Source organism: Balaenoptera borealis, assembly GCF_965194805.1.
Source record: "Balaenoptera borealis genome assembly, chromosome: X".
NCBI lineage: Eukaryota > Metazoa > Chordata > Mammalia > Artiodactyla > Balaenopteridae > Balaenoptera > Balaenoptera borealis.
Genome location: NC_138881.1, coordinates 120,701,731 through 120,722,560, shown reverse-complemented (window position 1 = coordinate 120,722,560; position 20,830 = coordinate 120,701,731). Strand labels below are relative to the sequence as shown.

Sequence of the window (20,830 nt, the reverse complement as noted above, 5' to 3'; positions counted from 1 at the left end):
TCTTGGGCCTAGCCTAGTAGGTTCTAACTGAGACAGGATCTTAGTTCCCGGACCAGAGATTGAACCCACGCCCTTGGCAGTGGAAGCATGGAGTCCTAACCACTGGACTGCCAGGGAATTCCCCACACTGTTTGGATTATTGTAGCTTTGTAGAAAGCTTTGAAATCAGGGAGTAGGGCCTAGCCTAGTAGGTTCTAACTGAGACAGGAAGGAAGGAGGCAGGGCACAACCATTAAAAGAATGACAGCCATTGGGAAGAACAGGATACCAAAAAAAAGCGGTTAGAACCTACCTGGAAATTGTTCATGACAAGAGGTCCATATTCCCCTATAACATTTTCCCTATAATAATCATACCCAGTCACAGTTCCTGATCATTTGATGTTCTTAAAAGATACCATTATTATTCACCAAGGGCATAACATCTTCCCTTAATGAACTATAATTCTGAAGGAACATAGTTCACATTTATTTAAATTTTTAGCTGTATCCACTGAACTTGATTTTATTTTTTGCATTTTTAGATCATAAACCATATGGAGTTAATTATCGTTCCTGAATTAATTTTAGTGGAAGGGAGAGTTAGACAAATGTGTTTTAAGTATATAATGAATATTATTTTTATTCTCCTCAGTACCCTCACTGTCTATCAGAATATCTCCCATATATATTGTTTCATAATGGGTTATAAATATAAATAATTTATGTGTGGTTTAAAATGCCTCACAGCCAGACAAAGTGAAAGTCTCTTTTCTAGTCAATATTCCTGCATCCCACTCCCCAAAGGTAACCACTGCTATTGTTTGATTTGTATTTGGCATGCATTTTTCTGTGCATATTGAAATACACATACGTAAATAGATACAATGGTTTACACATTAACTGGTTTGTTTGTTAGATATGAAATTGGAATCACAGAATAACACTGATCTGCTACTTATGTTCTTCATTTAACAAGATGTGTGCTTTTTAAATTGTTTTCATTAAGGTATGATTTAGAGAAAATAAAATTCACTCCTTTCAGTGTCCAGTTCTATGTCTTGAAAAGTACATACACTTGTATATGTACACTTGTATACAGTTGTATAACCACACCACAATCAGGATATACGAGTTCCATTATGCCAAAAAATTCTCCTGTGCCTTTTTGTAGTCAACCCATTCTCCCCACCTCAACCCTGACAACGACCTATTTGTTTTCTGACTCCCAAATTTTGATAGCTGTAGGTTTTCACTTTTATTTTCATTTTAATTCTGTTCTATGTATTTTTAATTGAAGTATAGTTGATTTCTGTTCTATGTATTTTTGATTTCCCTTGAGACTTCCTCTTTGACCCATGAATTAACTTGATATGTGTTGCTCAGTTTCCAAGTTCTCAGAGATTTTCCTGTTATCTTTCTATTATTAATTTCTAGAATTTTATTCCATTATTGTCAGATAACACATTCTGTTTGGTTTCAATTTTTTTAAGCTGTTAAGGTTTGTTTTATGACTCAGGATATAGTCTATCTTGCTGAATGTTCCATGTGCATTTGAAAAGAGTGTGTATTCTGCTGTTTTTGGGTGGACTGTTCTATAAATGTCAGTTAGATCTAGTTGGTTGATGGTGGTGTTCAGTTCATCTATAACCTTGCTAATTTTTTGTCTACTAATTCTATTACTGAGAGAGGAGTATTGAAGACCCAAATTATAATTGTGGATTTGTCTATTCCCCTTTCAGTTCTGTCAGTTTTGCCTCTTGTATTTTAAGACTCCGTTGTTAGATATAATACATATTTAAAATTGTTGTATCTTCCGGGTGAATTGACTGACTCTATTTATCCCTGGTAACTGTGTTTGCTTTCAAGTCGACATTGTCTGATAATGTAAAGAATCTATAGATTCTCCTGCTTTCTTCTGATCAGTGTTTGCGTGGTGTATTTTTATTCATTGTTTTACTCTTAAGCTACCTATATCATTATATTTGAAGGGAGTTTCTTGTAGGCAACATATAGTTGGGCCATTTTTGGTTTTTGTTGTTTTATAAATCCATTCTGATGATCTAAGTCATTTAGTTATGTATTTAGACCATTGACAATTAATTATTGATATGTTTCTATTTAGATCTACCACTTTATTTTGCATGTTTTGTTTGTCCTCTCTGTTTTTCATTACCCTGTTTCCCCTTTCTTTGGCTTATCTGAATGCCTTTTAGTATTTCATTTTAATTTTCTATTCTGAATTTGAATATATCTCTTTGTATAATATTTTTGTGGTTGCTCTGTGGATTACAAACTCCCTACTTAACTTTCCACAGTCTATTCAGAATCAATACTCAGAATCATTATGTTACCACTTCAGTTGATATGTAGAAACCTCACCTTAATAGATCCCCTTACCCTCCCCCCTTTACATTACATTTGCCTTATGTATTATAACTACACTGAAATCTACATAGATACCTACTACAGCTACTTTATTGAAAACTCCATCTGTTAATGTTATATTTTGCTGTGATTTTCCACTATTTACCATGATTTTGGAAACCCATTCAGCTGCATCTTCATATTCACTTTCTCCCTAGATCTCCATGAATTCTAAATTGGTGGAAATGTAAATTGGTACAGCCACTATGAAAAACAGTACAGAGGTTCCTTAAAAAACTAAAAATAGAGTTGCCATATGATCTAGCAATCCCACTCTCTGAGCATATATCCAGAGAAAACTCTAATTCAAGATACATGCACCCCACTGTTCATAACAACATTCTTTACAATAGCCAAGACATGGAAACAATCTAAATGTCCATCGACAGATGAGTGGATAAAGAAGAGGTGGTATGTATATACAATGGAATACTACTCAGCCACAAAAAAGAATGAAATAATGCCATTTGCAGCAACATGGATGGACCTAGAGATTATCATACTACGTGAAGTCAGAAAGAGAAAGGCAAATGCCATATGATATCACTTATATGTGGAATCTGAAATATGATACAAATGAACTCATTTACAAAACAGAAACAGACTCACAGATATAGAAAACAAACTTATGGTAACCAAAGGGGAAGCGGGGGAGGGAGTGATAAATTAGGAGTTTGGGATTAACGTATACACACTACCATATGTAAAATAAACAACAAGAACCTACTGTATAGCACAGGGAACTATATTCAATATCCTGTAATAAACTATCATGGAAAAGAACATGAAAAAGAATATATGTATATATATCTATAACTGAATCACTTTGCTGTACGCCAGAAATTAATACAACATTGGAAATCAACTATACTTCAGTAAAAAAAAAAGTAATATAGGTCATTATTAATAAATTAAGCAATACCTTGGACAGCATTGAATGCCAGTGTCCAGAGAAATTAGAGCATTTAGAGCCCTGGTGGCTTCAGGATACAACGGGAAAAGCTTTAGAGTAATTTCAAGCTCACGTACTGAGCAGGTATCCCTAGCAGTTCCCCTGATTTACTTCACCTCTCCTGACTTCTTACCCTTATCTAAATTATAGGATTAAATAGGGACTTCCCTGGTGGTGCAGTGGTTAGGAATCCGCCTGATAGTGCAGTGGACATGGGTTCGAGCCTTGGCCCAGGAAGATCCCACATGCCTTGGAGCAGCTAAGCCCATGAGCCACAACTACTGAGCCTGCACTCTAGAGCCCATGAGCCACAACTACTGAGCCTGCATGCCACAACTACTGAAGCCCACATGCTTAGAGCCAGTGCTCCACAATAAGAGAAGCCACTGCAATGAGAGGCCTACACACCACAACGAAGAGTAGCCCCCACTCTCTGCAACTAGAGAAAGCCCACGCGCAGCAACGAAGACCCAATACAGCCAAAAATTAAATAAATAAATACATAAGTAAATAAATTAAAAGAAATGTTTAAATTATAGGATTGAATAGGTAACTGAGTAAGTGTTAAGAGTAAAGGAGATACAATTTAGAGTACCATTTGTTTACATTCATTTCCTACCCTCCATATCATCTTTCTCAGAGGAGACGTCTGTTCTGACTGATCCCTTTCTACCCACCATCTTAGAAAGCAGTCATTCACATAATCCCCATACTTAATTCTCATCATCATCAATCATCATCACCAGCACCAACATCTGCATAAGAGGTCACTGTGTATATGAAGCGTTTGTCAGTCTTCTTTCATTATCACCCTCCAGGAGCCCTTTCAGACATTCTTTGCCTCATTACCCCCAACCCCACTCCCCAGCGGAATGTGAAATTGTTAATACTCCAGATGTAGTTTATCTGTTTATGTACTGTGGTCCTCTGGAAGCTCACAGACCGCTGTAATATCTATGAAAACCCTAACCTCAAGAACCAATCTTTGACCTCTTGGGGGTGATGTCATCTGTTGAGAATGCATGGTATACTGCGATTAGGGCCAAAGCTGGATTCCCATTCCTACCCCATGCATCCCTCGATACACACGAGAACACCTGTCATGATTAGATGCCCAGCCTCGATAGACCATCCACGGAGCCACCCTCATCCCTCTCTGGGAGAAATCTCACTTTCCTCTCTGTGTCCTCAGATGCCCTTTCCTCCCTAGCAGGTACAAGCAGCCTAATCATTTCCATAAGTTTTCACAAAGGACAGAAGAAACACTGGCTTCAGACGGCTTCTGCTTCCAGCCTGGTCACAAACTTCCCATGCGGCAGGGGGAAGGAACACCAGGCTTGGCTTCCTGCTGCTGGGAGGGTTAACACAGGGAGAACAAGAGATTAACCACCTCAGCAGTACATGTCCTGATACCTTTGCTAAAGATCTGCCACGAGCGACTAAAGGGGACCAGGCTGCCAGGTCCCACCCCTGGCTCTGGCTGTTGGCGTGGGGAACAACCTCTTTGCCATTTGTCTCTGTGCTCAAGAGCACTTGCTTTGTAGTCACACACATCCATGAAGAGAGGATAGTGATACATCACTAGTGGGGCTGTTGTGAGATGAAATCCAGTCACTAACATGAAGAACCTAGATCTGGGCCCCTCTAAACAACCTGCTTCATAAAGAGTAGCCCTTTCCTCCGTCAATCAGAGAGCTCATGTGGTCCTCACCCGCCCCTTCAGTTGGGGCCCCTTAACCAGATTGCAGGTCGGAATCACCTTGGGGATCTTTTTCTAAACCCTCCTATGAATTTCCCTTGTTGGTGGAAAGAGGGCTTCTGTATCAAAAGCCATTCAAGTTATTCAGCCATGATAATATGGGCCTTAAAATACAGATATGCCCATTTGGCGCCCGTAGTGTGTGGCAGTGTCCATTTCCCCTTCATTCCACCAGCATCAGTTATTAACAGCTTTTGTCTTTATTGCTAAATATGATCTCTTCTTTTTTCCAGAGACCAGTCCCAGTGGAAGAGTCACCTCAGAAGGTCTGTCCTCAATGTTATAAATTCACAGGCTCCTCCCCTAGGGTTGCCAGATTTCGCAAATAAACATACTGGATGCCCAGCTGAACTTGAATTTCAGATGAACAAAGTAATATGGCATGTGACAGATTTACACAAAAAAGGATTTTTTGTTTATTTTAAATTCAAATGTAAATGGTTTAACTATAATCTGGTAACCCTACACATGGAGGGATCTGGAGGGGAACCAAGGTGCTCCAGTCAACAACCGCAGCTGAGCCCCTAGCAGAAGCCAGACCCCATGCTCATCCCTGTGAGTGAGCTCTCTCAGATATACCAGCCTAACGGAGCCTCCAGCTGATGGCAGCCCCAGGTGAGACACCACATGGAGCAGAAAACTATCCAGCTGAACCCAGTCAACCCACATTATCCCGAGAAATTAAAAAATGGCTATTGTTTTGGTGGTGTTTGTTAAACAGAAATGGATATCTGAACCATGTAGTTTTGGTGAACTCTCTTTTTCTATAGTCTGTAATCTTTGGATAAGATAGGGACTTGCTGATCTTTGAAGGTTCGATAGGACGTCGTGATCATTTTGGCTATAGTCTCTGTGTGGGTTTATATGTGGGTATAGATTTTGAAATGTCCTCAATTCCTCCTGGGATCCCCAAGATAACTGTTCACGATGTACGATTTTCATCATACTCTTGGAATTTTAGGAATTTATTCCTGAATTCCCTTCCGCAGACGAGGCTCCACTGCACCCATGCTTGTGAAGGGATGGAGGTATTGCTACAAACTGCTCCCGGAGGCACATGGAAAGCCGTGTCCTCAGAAGGTGCCTTGGTGAGTACGTTGTCAGAACAAGGGGTGTTTACTCATTTCAAGAAGGTTTCTCAAAGAAGCTGTCCTGAAACACTTTCTCCTGCTACAAGGATAGCCTTGCAAGGAAGCCACTCTTCTTGAGTACACATAGGATGCCTTCCCCAGACCTCAGAGACATATGCATTGCAGTCCTGGTCCTTTCTGACTGTCCCAGCGCAGCACTGCTGGGTGGATACGTCTGTGCAGTTCTGGGGTTCGTTAATACGAAGACCACTACCCTTGTGGAAATCTGAGCCACATTCTACAATATCACCTTTATAAGGAATAAAGTTGATGTATTTTCACCTTATTTTTCACATTTCTTAGTTGGTTTAGAGTCAAGATATGGAGAAGGGGTGTATTTTCAAGGCCCCTTAAAGACTCAGTCATTTTAGAGCAAGACCATAGGAATAGTTTGGGACCCGGCGAGACACAGAAGAGGGAAAGGAGCTGTGGATCTATTTGTAGACCCACTCCTGAGGGCAGAGTAAACATGTGCTCCATAAGAGCAGGTTGGTTCAAGAACTTTGAAGGGAGAGGGCCTGGGCTGTGCAACCTGTTTGTTCAACCAACCTCACTAATCAGGTAAGTGATTCTCTAGATAGAGGAGTGAGTGTATAGAGAGGTTACATGGGTTTGGCCGTGGCTGTCCCTCCACGTGGAAGAAAATATTGCGAATGGAGGCTAGGAATTCCCCAGGAAAAAACAATGTATCGTTCAATTGACCCAGGTTTCTGCCTATTAAGTGACTATGATGTTTTAGGCCTGCCTCCCTGGAATAACTCTGAGATTTGTAAATGACATTTTTGTATATGTATCAAGATCATTGGGTTACATGATTATAGCGAGTTCTTAGTTCTCTGCCACAGATGGCTAACTGCTTAGCATGGGCTGTGATAGTACACGTTCACCCTCAGAGGGAGGGCTAACTCATCTGCAGGAACCCTACATACTTCCCTGGGTCTCTGTGTTCTGATAATACACCCCTACTGTCTCTTTAAAGCAAACACAATTCCTGACGACAAGCACATGTTTTGTCCCACGAAACTGGACAGATTTTTTTGCCAATTGCCGGGGTCCCAGTCTAGTGCTTCAAATTAGTATGGTTTCCAAGTGGCAGCCTGAAGAGCTACGGTGTTTTGCTTTAAGCTAAAGACAAGGGGGTGGAGGAGGGTGGGGAGGTATTTAAGGTGGTGGAGGACCTGCCTGAGCCAGGCGGTTACTATACTATAGAAAGGTGACGTCAATAAGGCGACCTTGACGACTTTTTAATGGAGACAGAAGCGGCCTGGCAAGGAGAGCAGGTTTCTCCTTTAGGTGTTTGGAACTGAGTTGGGAGAGTGGGTACCCGCGACGCGGGCTGGACCACCCTGCAGTGTGGGGAGACAAAGGGATCCACATCCAGGTCACTTCTTTCCCGCTTTGGGGGCTCGGTGCCCGGGCTGTCTCGTAGGCAAAGCCATTGGGGTCCTGCCCGGCCCCAGTGGGTGCGGTGTCCTGCTCCAGGGGTGTCCTCGAGCCACTTTCCTTCTAAAGGCAGGGGCGTGGGAGGTGAGACAGGTAACGACTCTCTCTGAGCCTCAGCTTTCCCCTCTGTAAAATGAGAATAAGGATGCTTTCCCTAAAGGGTCTCTGTGAACATTTAGCGATAACACGTGAATAAGCCGATGGTCCTGTGGTTATCGCAGGATCATGGATGTTTGTATGAATTCAGGCCACTTCTTATTCCTTTTCCACTTTGTTCTCAGGGGACATATGAGGAAAGGAGAAGAAAAAGGCCGTGGTGGGAAGCTCATTGTACCTTCTGGTGGTTAGGATCACTACCCAGTTGTTTCAGTGTCCTTGTCTCTAACGCAGTGCCTAGCACGGTGCGGGGCCCACAGTTACACCAGTAAAGCATGGTGATTGCTGGATTTGTCTCTCCCTGTGCAGCTCCTCATGCTGGTGGCCTTGCTCATATCAGGTGTCTGAAGGAGGCAGGTTCTGAGCATCTGTGTCCTGATGGCTGCTGGAGCTTCTGCTCCAGGTTCAAGGGCAGGAGAGCCCAACACTTCACATCTTTCTTTGGATATGCCGCCTGGCTCAAGTGAGTTCATAGATCTGATAAAAGCATGTTGTGGAATAGCTCCTGTGAGGTTCACAAAATGTACAGAAGCTACTTTGATTTAATCATGGGAAAGAGGTTCAGCACTTGGGATTTCCATCAGCAGCTACATGCTTTGTAGTAACCCTTGAGGCCCGTCTGATAGAAGTCTTTTTTTCCCCTTCCTTCCTTCCTTCCTTCCTTCCTTCCTTCCTTCCTTCCTTCCTTCATTCCTTCCTTCCTCCCTCCCTCCCTCCTTCCCTCTCTCTCTCTCTCTCTCTCTTTCTTTCTTTTGGTGCTGAAAAGCAATGGATTGTCCATTTGGGAAGGAAGTTGGCCTTTAACATTCATTAGTAATAAATATACCTAAATTGTTCTCACCTTTTACATAGTAATCAGTGATTCCCTTGTATCTCTCAGATGAGTATGGAAATATGCAGTAGTTAGATCTTCCTAACAATTTGACATTGTAATGTAGATTCTTCCCTGGTGAGTATGGTTGTTTTTCCTTTTATAATGACATTTTTAAAAGAACCAGACAATTTCCAAGTGTTAGTTTAAAATGTCAGTGATAGAATTTATTTTTAAAAAAGCATTTGTTACTTTAGAGTTTGCCCTAACAGAATGATACACAGCTACATTCCCTGAAATAACCAGTTCCTCTTTAATATCATTATGATTTTCCTGAGATATAATGTTTTTATTTCTGTACTTCAGAAGGAAATGAACATCAACTTTCCCTAAATATTTGGGCATACTTTATTGCATATGATTATTTTGGTTATTTGATGACATAGTGTGAATCTGTTAATGTACAAGAGCATAATTGTAAGAATTTTTCACCTGATTAATTTGGGTTTTGCACATGTAAAATTATTTTATGTTTAGGCATTCAGATAAAATGAATTTAGTCCATAGTCCAAATTTGAGAAATATTAGTTTTCTTATGGCTTTGTTCTAGAAATATGTGATATTTTTACATTTTTCTATGTATGTGTGGTTTTCCACAAATATGCCAATATATAAATTTATAAGTATCTCTGTGTGTGTAAGTCATAATAGTATACATAGCATACATCCTATGTACAGGATACATCCATGGAAAATATTCTACTTGTTTTGCTCTTTCAGGAGGACCCTATCTCAGAGAAATAATTTTAACAAAGGAAATGCAGGGGAGTGGACTACTGACTTACAGAATAGAGAGGGTTTCTTGGTAAGACAACCAATCAAAACTCTGGCAAGTATTGGTACTGTTATGCAACTGAATCTACACATTTTACATACCCAAGGCTAAATTTTTATTAATGTTTAATTATGGAGCATCTATAAATAAGAAAGATTATTATTATTTATTTAAATGCCTACATTTAGAGCTTTGGAAAAAAGTTCAATCGGAAAAGCATAGAATGTACTGATGATATTGCCATCATTGCAGGTTGGAGCAGACATTCATCAATCAATACGATATGGAACTGCTGTGTTCAAAAGTTTGGGGATGAGATTATGGAAAGAATCAATATCATTCTTAGTATTGATCTACACTGAAGAATAAAGTATGCATCTTTAGGTGTATCAGTATAATTAAAACTAGACCCAAGTCTGCAGGAAAAAATATTGATGTCTACATTATATATCACAAACTAGAAATCTATCTTCCATTTTAGTCAGGCTAGACCTTCAGAACAGAATAGCCTTTCAATGACAAATGGAATTAGGGACTGGTAAGAAGGAAAAATATTTCATCATTCCACTTGCTCCATCGTGACTGAGGACAAATCCTGAAAGTCCTATACAGTAGTGTAGAGAATATGAACTTGAAAGTCATATAGCTCTGGATCAGAATTCAAATCCTGGCTTCAGGTTATAACTCCAGGCAACTTAAAGTTTTTAAGTTTTAGTTTCCTCGCCTGTACACTGGGTAACATATCTAATTTGTAAGAGTATTGTAAGGGTTAGATAATATAATGTTTGTAAATGTTTCTATCCCTGATGTTGCTCTTGTTAGTTCATTTTAACTGTTGTATAGTAGTCTGCATTTTGAATAAATTCAACACCTTTCTCTATTCTTGTACTCTTTTTTGTCTAGCTTCGTTTGTTCTACATCACACGATTTTGATATTTACCCATGTTGCTGCATGTAGCAGTTCTTTTCTCTTAGTTATGTTATATTCCATTATATGACTATCTTACAATTTATGTATTCATTCTACTAGTGTTGCATATATATGAGTTGTTTCCAATCTTTGACTGTTATAAATAATGCTTCTGCATTCTTGAACATGTCTTTAAGTGCATATGTACACATTTCTTTAGGATATATACATAACACTAGAAATATTGAGTCATAAGGAATGCATATGTTCAGCATTCATAGATATTTCAAAATAAATTTACATATTTATTGTAATGATACATAGTCATATAACTCATGAATTGTCTTGTTGCTGTGTATCTTCATCAACATTCAATACTGTTATTTTGTTTAACCTGTCTGGTATCTGTATAGTGGTACTATATCAAGTGCTTAATTTGCATTTCTTTTTTGACAAATGTGGTTGAGCACTTTTTCATATATTTATTGTCCATTTGTATATTCTTTTGACTCAAGTACCTGTTCAAGTATTTGGCTCATGGTGTTGTATCTGTCTTAATGCTGTGCACAAATGTTTTATATATTCTGGATATGAGGCCCTTGTCCAATATATGTATTGCAAACATCTTCTCTCACTCTGTCACTTACTTCTTGCTCTTGATGTCGTTTGATAAACAATTCATAATTTTACCACAGTTCAATTTAAATTTTATTGTATAGTTACTTCTTTTTGTGACCACTTTAAAAAATCTTTGCCTACTCAAAGATCAAAAGTATGCTTTCCTATATTTTCCTTAAAGAAAGATCATTTTTTCACCTTTTACATTTAGGCTTATGAATCATATAGATTTGATTTTGTGTATCCTATGAGGAAGGGCTCAAGCTTCACTGCTTTCCATATGTGTGTTCAATTGATCTGGTACCACTTACTGAAAAGATCATCTAATCTTCACTGCATTGCAGTGGCACTTTTGTCATAAATCAGGTGATTTTTGTGTATGGATCTCCTTTTGGTACATCTATTATTTTCCATTGGTCTATAAGTTTATCTTTACACCAAAATCAAAAATTTTATTACTTTAGTTGTGTAAGTCTTATATCTGGTAGTAGAAGTTCTCTAAATTTGATCTTCATGATTGTCTTGCCTGTTCTTAGCATCTGCATTGCCATGTATGTTTTAGAATTATTTTGTCAATATCCACAAAGAAACATGTTCAGATTATACTTTGAATTGCATTAGCTCTATATATCAATATAGAAAGAATATCTTTACAATATTGAGAATTTAAAACCATGAACAAAGTTTCTTCCTCCATTTATTTAGGTCTTTAATTTACTGCAGTCATGTTTTACAGCATCCTATCTAGAGGTCTTATGCATCTTTCATTAGAGTTATTTCTAAGTGTTTGATATTTTTGATGCTATCATAAATTGTATTTCTTTTAAATTCATTTTTAAATCATTTGTTGTAAGTATATAGAACCAAGACAAACTTTCACATACTGACTTTATATACAGTAAATATGATAAATTCACTTATTAATTCTAATAGTTCTTATGCAAGTTTTTTGCATTTTCTAAATACACAATCATATCATCTTCCATTTCCACTTTCATATGTTTTATTTTAATTTCTTACCTAATTGCACCAGTAATTCCTTTGACAGAAGTGTTGGTAGCACAGATCTTTGTCTTATTATTTATCTTAAATGGAAAGATTCCAAGATTTTACCATTATGAATGATGACTACAACAGTTTTATACACATACATGCACACAAAAATATTGTTAAGTTGCCACATATCAAGGTATTCAATTAGGACAATGAGCCAAACTGAAAGAAACAACCAAATCTCTGTTCACTTACCATGACAGTACAAGCAAGAAGTAGAAAGAGGCACCAGCTCCTCAGTTGTCCATTTTCCCCCCACAGAATGGCACCAGGTGAGGGTCAGATGACATGAGGGGTACACAGGGGGATTGTCTCACTGCTCAGGCGCTGCAAATTAAGGGTTCCTGCCTCTTTACGAACCCAGGGCCTTGGAGAAAAGGGAAGGACTGAAAATGGAAAACTACTGAGTCAAGATGGAGAAAAGTGCCTCAGCCAAGGCCCCAAAATCATTAGGTCTTTTCTAAGGCACCTGGAAAGTGCCTCGGTTAAGGCCCCTAATAAAGTCTCTGAATAGTGGCACCTGGGCTAGGAATGCAGCTATGCATATAATCAAGGCTGACCCAGGAGGGTCTGAGTCCTCGGCTACAACTCCCTTGATGAATTAACCACTGCTGAGGTATATGAGGAAATAAGCTCATAAATTTCATATAAATTGCCCTTCGTCACACATAAAATTGCAATGATGCTAGTACATGACATATCACATTTTTATTAGGGTTGGTGTAAGTTGGAATTCCACAATTTTATGTTAGTATCAAGGACTGAAATAAATAAAATCAGAAATCAGATAGGAGATGCAACACATGATACCACAGAAATACAAAGGATCATGAGTTACTATAAACAGTTACATGCCAACAAACTGGATAGCCGAGAAAAAAGAGATACATTCCAGAAACATACAACCTACCAAGACCGAATCATGAAGAAATAGAATATCTGAGCAGACCAATTACTAGTAAGGAGATTAAATAATTTATCAAAAACCTCCCAACAAGGAAAATCCAGGACCAGAAGACTTCACTGGTGAGTTCTTCCAAAGACTTACAGAAGAATGAATACCAATCCTCAAACTCTTCCAAAAAAATAGAAGAGTAATGAACACTTCCAAACTCATTTTATAAGGCAAGCATTACCTTGACACCAAAGCCAGATAAGACACTGCAAGAAAAAAATTATAGGCCAATATCACTGATGAACATAGATGCAAAAATCCTCAACAAAATATTAACAAACTGAATTCAACAATCCATTAAAGGGTCACACACCAAGATGAAATGGGATTTATTACAGGGATGCAAGGATAGTTCAACATCTGCAAATCAATCAAAGGTGACATACCACATTAACAAAAGGAAGGAAAAAAATCATATGATTATCTCAATGATACAGAAAAGCATTTGACAAAATTCAAAACCCTTTCATGATAAAAGCTCTCAAGAAACTTAGTATAGAGGATACATACCTCAACATAATAAAGGCTCTATATTATAAGCCCATAGCTCACATCATACTGAATGGTAAAAAGATGAAACTTTCCCTTCTAAGATCAGAAATAAGACAAGGATGCCCAGTATCACCACTTTATTCAACATAGTACTTGAAGCCCTAGCCAGGGTAATTAGGCAAGAAAAAGAAATAAAAGGCATCCAAATTGGAAAGTAAAATTTTAATTGTCTCTATTTGCAGAAGACATGATATTTTATACAGAAAACCATAAGACTCCACCAAAACACTGTTGGACCTAATAAAAAAATTCAGTAAAACCTCAGGATACAAAATTAAAATACAAAAATCACTTACATTTCTATACACTAACAAAAAACTATCAGAAAAAGAAATTAAGAAAACAATTCTATTTATAATAGCATCAAAAAGAATAAAATATATAGGAATAAATTTAACCAAGAAGGTGAAAGATCAGGACACCAAAACTATAAAAATTTGTTGAAAGAATTTGAAGACACAAATAACTGAAAATATATTCTGTGCTCAAGGATAGGAAGAATTAACTTTGTTAAAATGTCCACACTATATACAAAATGACCCACAGATTCAATGCAATCCCTACCAAAATTCCAATGGCATTTTTTACAGAAATAGAAAAAACAACCCTAAAATTTGTATGAAACCACAAAAGACCCCAAATAGCCAAAGCAATCTTGAGAAAGAATAGAGCTGGAGGCATCACATTTCCTGATTTCAAACACCATTACAAATCTATAGTAATAAAAATAGTAAGGTATTGGCATTAAAAACTGACACATAGATCAATGGAACAGAATAGAGACCCCAGAAATAAACCCATGTATATATGTCAATTAATTTATGACAAAGGAACCAATAATGTACAATGAGGAAAGGAAAGTCTCTTCTGTAACTGGTGTTGGGAAAACTGGATAACCTCAGGCAATATAATGAAACTGGACCTCTGTCTTACACCATACACAAAAATCAACTCAAAATGGATTAAATACTTGAATGTGAGACCTGAAACTGTAAGACTCCTGGAAGAAAACATAGGGAATAATATCCTTAACAATGTTGTTACCAAAGATTTTTGGCTTTGACAACAAAAGCAAAAATAAACACGTAGGAATACATCAAATTAAAAAGCTTCTGCACAGCAAAGAAACCATCAACAAAATTAAAAGTCAACATACAGAATGGGAGAAAATATTTGCAGATTATATATCTGATAAGGGACTAATATTAAAATATATAAAGAACTCAGGGGGGACCTTCAAGATTGTGGAGAACACATAGAGATCACATTCCTCCTGACAAATGCATAAAAAAATACATCTACATGTGGAACAACTCCGACAGAACACCTACTGAACGCAGGCAGAAGACCTCAGACTTCCCAAAAGGCAAGAAAATCCCCACGTACCTGGGTAGGGCAATAGAAAAAAGGAAAAACAGAGACAAAGGAATAGGGACAGGACTTGCACCTCTGGGAGGGAGCTGTGAAGGAGGAAAAGTTTCCACATACTAGGAAGCCCCTTCAATGGTGGAGATGGGGGGTGGGCGGGGGGGGAAGCTTCGGAGCCATGGAGAAGAGCACAGCAACAGGGGTGCAGAGGGCAAAGTGGAGAGATTCCCGTACAGAGGATCAGTGCCAACCAGCACTCCCAGACTGAGAGGCTTGCCTGCTCACCCGCCAGGGCGGGCGGGGGCTGGGAGCTGAGGCTCGGGATATGAAGGTCGGATCCCAGGGAGAGGACTGGGGTTGGCAGCGTGAACACAGCCTGAAGGGGGCTAGTGCACCACAGCTAGCTGGGAGGGAGTTCAGGAAAAAGTCTGGACCTGCCTAAGAGGCAAGAGACCATTGTTTCCGGGTGTGCGAGGAGAGGGGATTCAGAGCACCGCCTAAACAAGCTCAAGAGATGGGCACAAGTCACGGCTATCAGCACGGACAGCAGAGACAGTCATGAAATGCTAATGCTGCTGCTGCAGCCACTAAGAAGGCTGTGTGCGAGCACAGGTCATCATCCACACCTCTCCTTCCGGGAGCCTGTGCAGCCCGCTACTGCCAGGGTCCCATGATCCAGGGACAACTTCCACTGGAGAACACACTGCATGCCTCAGGCTGGTGCAAAGTCACCCGAGCCTCTGCTGTCAGAGGGTCACCCCACATACTGTACCACTCCTTCCCCCTGGCTTGAGTGAGCCAGAGTCTCCTAATCAGCTGCTACTTTAACCCTGTCCTGTCTGGGCAGGGAACAGATGCCCTCAGGCAACCTACACGCAGAGGCGGGGCCAAATCCAAAGCTGAACCCCAGGAGCTGTGCAAACAAAGAAGAGAAAGGGAAATCTCTCCCAGCAGCCTCAGAAGCAGTGGATTAAATCTCCACAATCAACTTGATGTGCCCTGCATCTGTGGAATACCTGAATACACAACGAATCATCCCAAAATTGAGGTGGTGGACTTTGGGAGCAACTGTAGACTTGAGGTTTCCTTTCTGCATCTAACTTGTTTCTGGTTTTATGTTTATCTTAGTTTAGTATTTAGAGCTTATTATCATTGGTAGATTTGTTTATTGATTTGGTTGCTCTCTTCCTTTTTTATATATATATATTTTTTCCCTTTTTCACTTTTTGTGAGTGTGTAAGTGTATGCTTCTTTGTGTGATTTTCTCTGTATAGCTTTGCTTTTACAATTTGTCCTAGGGTTATGTCTGTCCATTTTTTTTTTTCTATAGTTTTTAGCACTTGTTATCATTGGTGAATTTGGTTTGCTCGCTCTCTTCTTTCTTTTTTTCTTTATTTTACTACTTTTTTATTTTTAATACTATTTTTATTATTTTTTATTTTAATAACTTTATTTTATTATATTTTATATTTCTCTTTTCTTTCCTTCTTTTTTTTTCTACCTTTTCTTCTGAGCTGTGTGGCTGACAGGGTCTTGGTGCTCCGGCCAGGTGTCAGGCCTGTGCCTCTGAGGTGGGAGAGTCAAGTTCAGGACATTCGTCCAGCAGAGACCTCCCAGCTCTACATAATATCAAACAGTGAAAGCTTTCCCAGAGATCTCCATCTCAATGCTAAGACCCAGCTCCACTCAACAACCAGCAAGCTACAGTGCTGAACACCCTATGCCAAACAACTAGCAAGACAGGAACACAACCCCACCCAATAGCAGAGAGGCTGCTAAAATCATAATAAGGTCACAGACAACCCAAAACACACCACCAGACATGGTCCTGCCCACAAGAAAGACAAGATCCAGCCTCATCCACCATAACACAGGCACCAGTCCCCTCCACCAGGAAGCCTACACAACCCACTGAGCCAACCGTAGCCACTGGGGGAAGACACCAAAAACAACGTGAACTATGAACTTGCAGTCTGAGAAAAGGAGACCCCAAACACAGTAATGCCACTGGCATTACTACCACTACCACTGGCATTTTTCACAGAACTAGAACAAAAAATTTCACAATTGGTACTGAAACACAAAAGACCTCGAATAGTCAAAGCAACCCCTTTCCCTGGGATCTGACCTCGGAAGCCTGAGCCTCAGCTCCCAGCCCCCACCCGCCCTGGCGGGGGAGCAGAAACAGAGGACTTTTATACTATGTAGAGGACTACAGTGACACGTGCTGTCTTCAGATCTGCGCCCACCAGACCAATATCTATGTTCAAACCTCAGCACGGCCCCTAGAATTAACAAGTGCACATAACAAGGTTGCAGGATACAAGGTCAACAAACAAAAGTCAATCAATTTCCATAGAGGGTACACCATTTTACATTCTCACCAGCAATCCAAGAGTTTTTAATTTTTCCACATCCATGCTAACACTTGTTATTTTTCATTTTTAAAAATTATATCCACATAGTGGGTGTGAAGTGCTATCTTATTGTGGTTTTGATTTGCATTGGCCTAATGACTAGTGATGTTGAGCATCTTTCATGTGCTTATTGGCCATTTGTATATCTTCACGGGATAAGTATCTATTCAAATCTTTTGCCCATTTTTATTTGGGTTACAGGCATGCCTCATTTGATTGTGCTTTGCAGATATAGCGTTTTTTTTTTTTTTTTCAAATTGAAGGTTTCTGGCAACCCAGCATTGTCAGATGATAGTTAGCATTTTTTAGCAATAACGTATTTTTTTATTCAAGGTATGTACATTGTTTTTTAGACATAATGCTATTGCATACTTAATAGACTACAATATAGTATAAACATAACTCATATGCACTGAGAGGCCAAAAAAATTTGTGTGACTCGCTTTATAAAGTGAGTATGCTATACGTATTTGATCTTGTATCTTGCAACCTTCCTGAACTCATTAGCTCTAATAGTTATTTTGTGTGGGGATTCCACAGGATTTTCTTATATACAATCTCATGTCATCTGTGAATAAAAATAGTTTTATTTCTTTCTTTCCAATCTGGATGGCTTTTGTTTCATACTCTTGCCTAATTGCCCTGGCTAGAACCTTCAGTACAATGTTAACTATAAGGGGTAAAGGCAGACACCCTATTTTCTTTCTGACCTTAGGGGAAAAGCTTTAAGTCTTTCAACAATTAAGTATGGTGTTAGCTGTGGGTTTTTTTTGTAGATGCCCTTTATTAGGTTTAAGAAGTTCCTTTCTATTCCTAGTTTATTGAGGATGAATTTATTTTGATGATCATATGAATTTTATCCTTTATTCTATTGATATGTATTTCAATGTGGTATGCCTGTCCTGGACCTATTTGCCCTCAGATCTATCCCTCCCTCTTCCCCTGCTCTGCTCTCTATTATGTAGGAGCTGACATCTGCAGCCTGTAATTCCTAGGCTCACTTACATTTTGTTGCCATCTTGGTTTAGCCAACTGGTGGCACCAGCAGGAGATTACAACCCAGGAGAATGAAGCAGTCGGAGTCCTTTTTGCTCTATATCAGGTGGCTTCTCCCTCCATGGCTACATTTTCTCCACGGCTCTAGCTCCCCTAAGACTGGCCCACCATGGCTTCAGATCCTATTGAATGCAACACTTAGACTCCAGTAACACTATTATCTTTCTTTGTCCTTTCAGGCTAGAGGTGGGAGTGAATTCCTCATGTTGCTAATTGTTGGGTTTCCCAACTCTCCCTTGTTTAGCTTTTCTCTCAGTTGTGAAACCAATCCCCTACATTAAATTCCCTGTGTTATATATTTACTTTGGTTTCTATTTGCCTGGACAATCCCTGACTTACATGTGGCCAATCATAGTGACAGATTTTCTAGCATTAAACTTCTTCACATTCATGGGATAAACCCAACTCAGTCACTGGCAGTTAAATATGTTTGTGTCTGTTATAATTAATAACAAAAAAAACAAAAACAAATACCCCTGGATCATGAAACATCCTCGAAATATTCTATCTCTTTTGTCCTCTTTAAAGCCTACTCAAAAGTTTTTACACACTTTAGTGTGTGTATACATACACATACATATATAAGTTCTAATAGCATAAGTAATACAGTGATACCCTCAACTTGTAAAATATTCAAGCAATACACATGAAGCTATAAAATACTATCTGTATGATACAGCTCAAGTGATACTCAGTGAGAAATGTATAGTTTTCAATAGATGTATTGGAAAATAAGAAATATTTAGAACAGCCAAGTACCTCAAGAATGTATGGAGTGAATAGTATATTCAACCTAAAGAAGTAGAAGCCAGGAAATAATGAAGATTAATGCAAAAGTAATGAAATAGAAACAGCAGAGCCAATGAACACAACACATTCCTCTAGAAATACTTATAAGATGGTCATATTTGCAAATATCAATGATTACCAAAGAAAAATCAGGAACAACACATGAAATAAACTTGTACAAAATTTAGATGAAGGGATTTTAATATAAGGGAACACAGCAAGTTCCCTCAGGATAACCAAACCGTGGACAGGGAAAGGTTTCCACATATAGAGGTATTTCAGCTAATAGCACAAGAAGGAATGAGAGAATGAACATTCTGTGACTCTTAATGGATTGATAAAGGTGATAACCATGGACTGCTGACATCAACACAAAGAATGACCAGGCATTATATACCTCCTAATGGAAGTACACCACCTAGGGAGTGGTCTTCTGGAAGAGAGAAAACAAATTTTTCTAAGGCATACTCCCAAAAAGGGAGAGGGGAAATTATGCAACTCATTTTCCCCAGCCAGCTCTCCTGGATTCAAAAACCAAATGTGGACATCCCCACCCCCACGAAAAGAACACTTGAGCCAAGCTCATTCACACAGTAGTAAATATTTTACAATAGCATAGTCAACTGAGCAGTGAATTAAATGAGCAAATGGGCTGTGCCCAAGAAATGAAAATATGATTTAACATTAGAAAATACTTTCAATTGTAATTCCCTACATTAACAAATTAGAAGAGAAAAAAAAATTTGATTGTGCCAATGGGTATAGAAAAAGCCTTTGAAAGAAATTCAGCATGAGTTCATGGTACAAACTTCTGGCAAACTAAGAATAGGAGGGAACTTGCTTTTCCTAAATTCTACAGCAAACATAGTTAGATGTGAAATGTTAGAAGCATTCTCATTCAAGTCAGGAACGAGACAGATACTCTCACCTCTACTGTTCAAACCTGCACTGGAACACAAAGCCAGAGATATGGATATCAAAATAAATAAATGAATATTGAAACGAAAGAGATACTATTTGGTAACAATATCATCAACTGCCTAGGAAATTAAAAGGAATCAGTGTGTGGAATATTCAAATAAATAAGGGACTTCAGAAAGAAAGTGTATGGGAGGACAATATAGCAAAATCAAGAGCCTTGCCACACAAAAGCAATAACTAATTAGAACATGTAACAGACAATATCCCATTCACAACAGCAACAAAATCCAGAAGTCACCTAAAAGGAATTACAAATCACAAGACCTATGATATCTTTATGGAGGCAAACATAAACGTTTACTGATAGATTCGGATTTTTTAAAAGTCCCAAATAGGGTTTCTCTGGTGGTGCAGTGGTTAAGAATCTGCCTGCCAATGCAGGGGACACGGGTTCAATCCCTGGTCCAGGATGATCCCACATGCCACGGAGCAACTAAGCCCGTGCGCCACAACTACTGAAGCCCGCACGCCTAGAGTCTGTGCTCTGCAACAAGAGAAACCACCGCAATGAGAAGCCCGCACATCGCAACAAAGAGTAGCCCCCGCTCGCCACAAGTAGAGAAAACCCGCACGCAGCAACGAAGACCCAATGCAGCCAAAAATAAATAAAAATAAATTTTTTTAAAAGTTAAAAAAAAAG

The 20,830-nt window shown here is 38.9% G+C and overlaps 2 long non-coding RNA genes across 2 annotated transcripts in view; one reads left to right on the top strand and one right to left on the bottom strand.

The window, feature by feature from the left end:
• LOC309620106 overlaps positions 1-20,830 on the bottom strand; it is a 68,728-nt gene that overhangs the window by 45,610 nt on the left and 2,288 nt on the right. The gene's annotated exons all lie outside the window — the stretch shown is intronic.
• LOC309620329 lies at positions 4,748-15,098 on the top strand. The gene is made up of 3 exons (XR_014239514.1): positions 4,748-6,204; positions 8,155-8,308; positions 9,437-15,098. It is a non-coding gene; the product is annotated as an uncharacterized lncRNA (long non-coding RNA).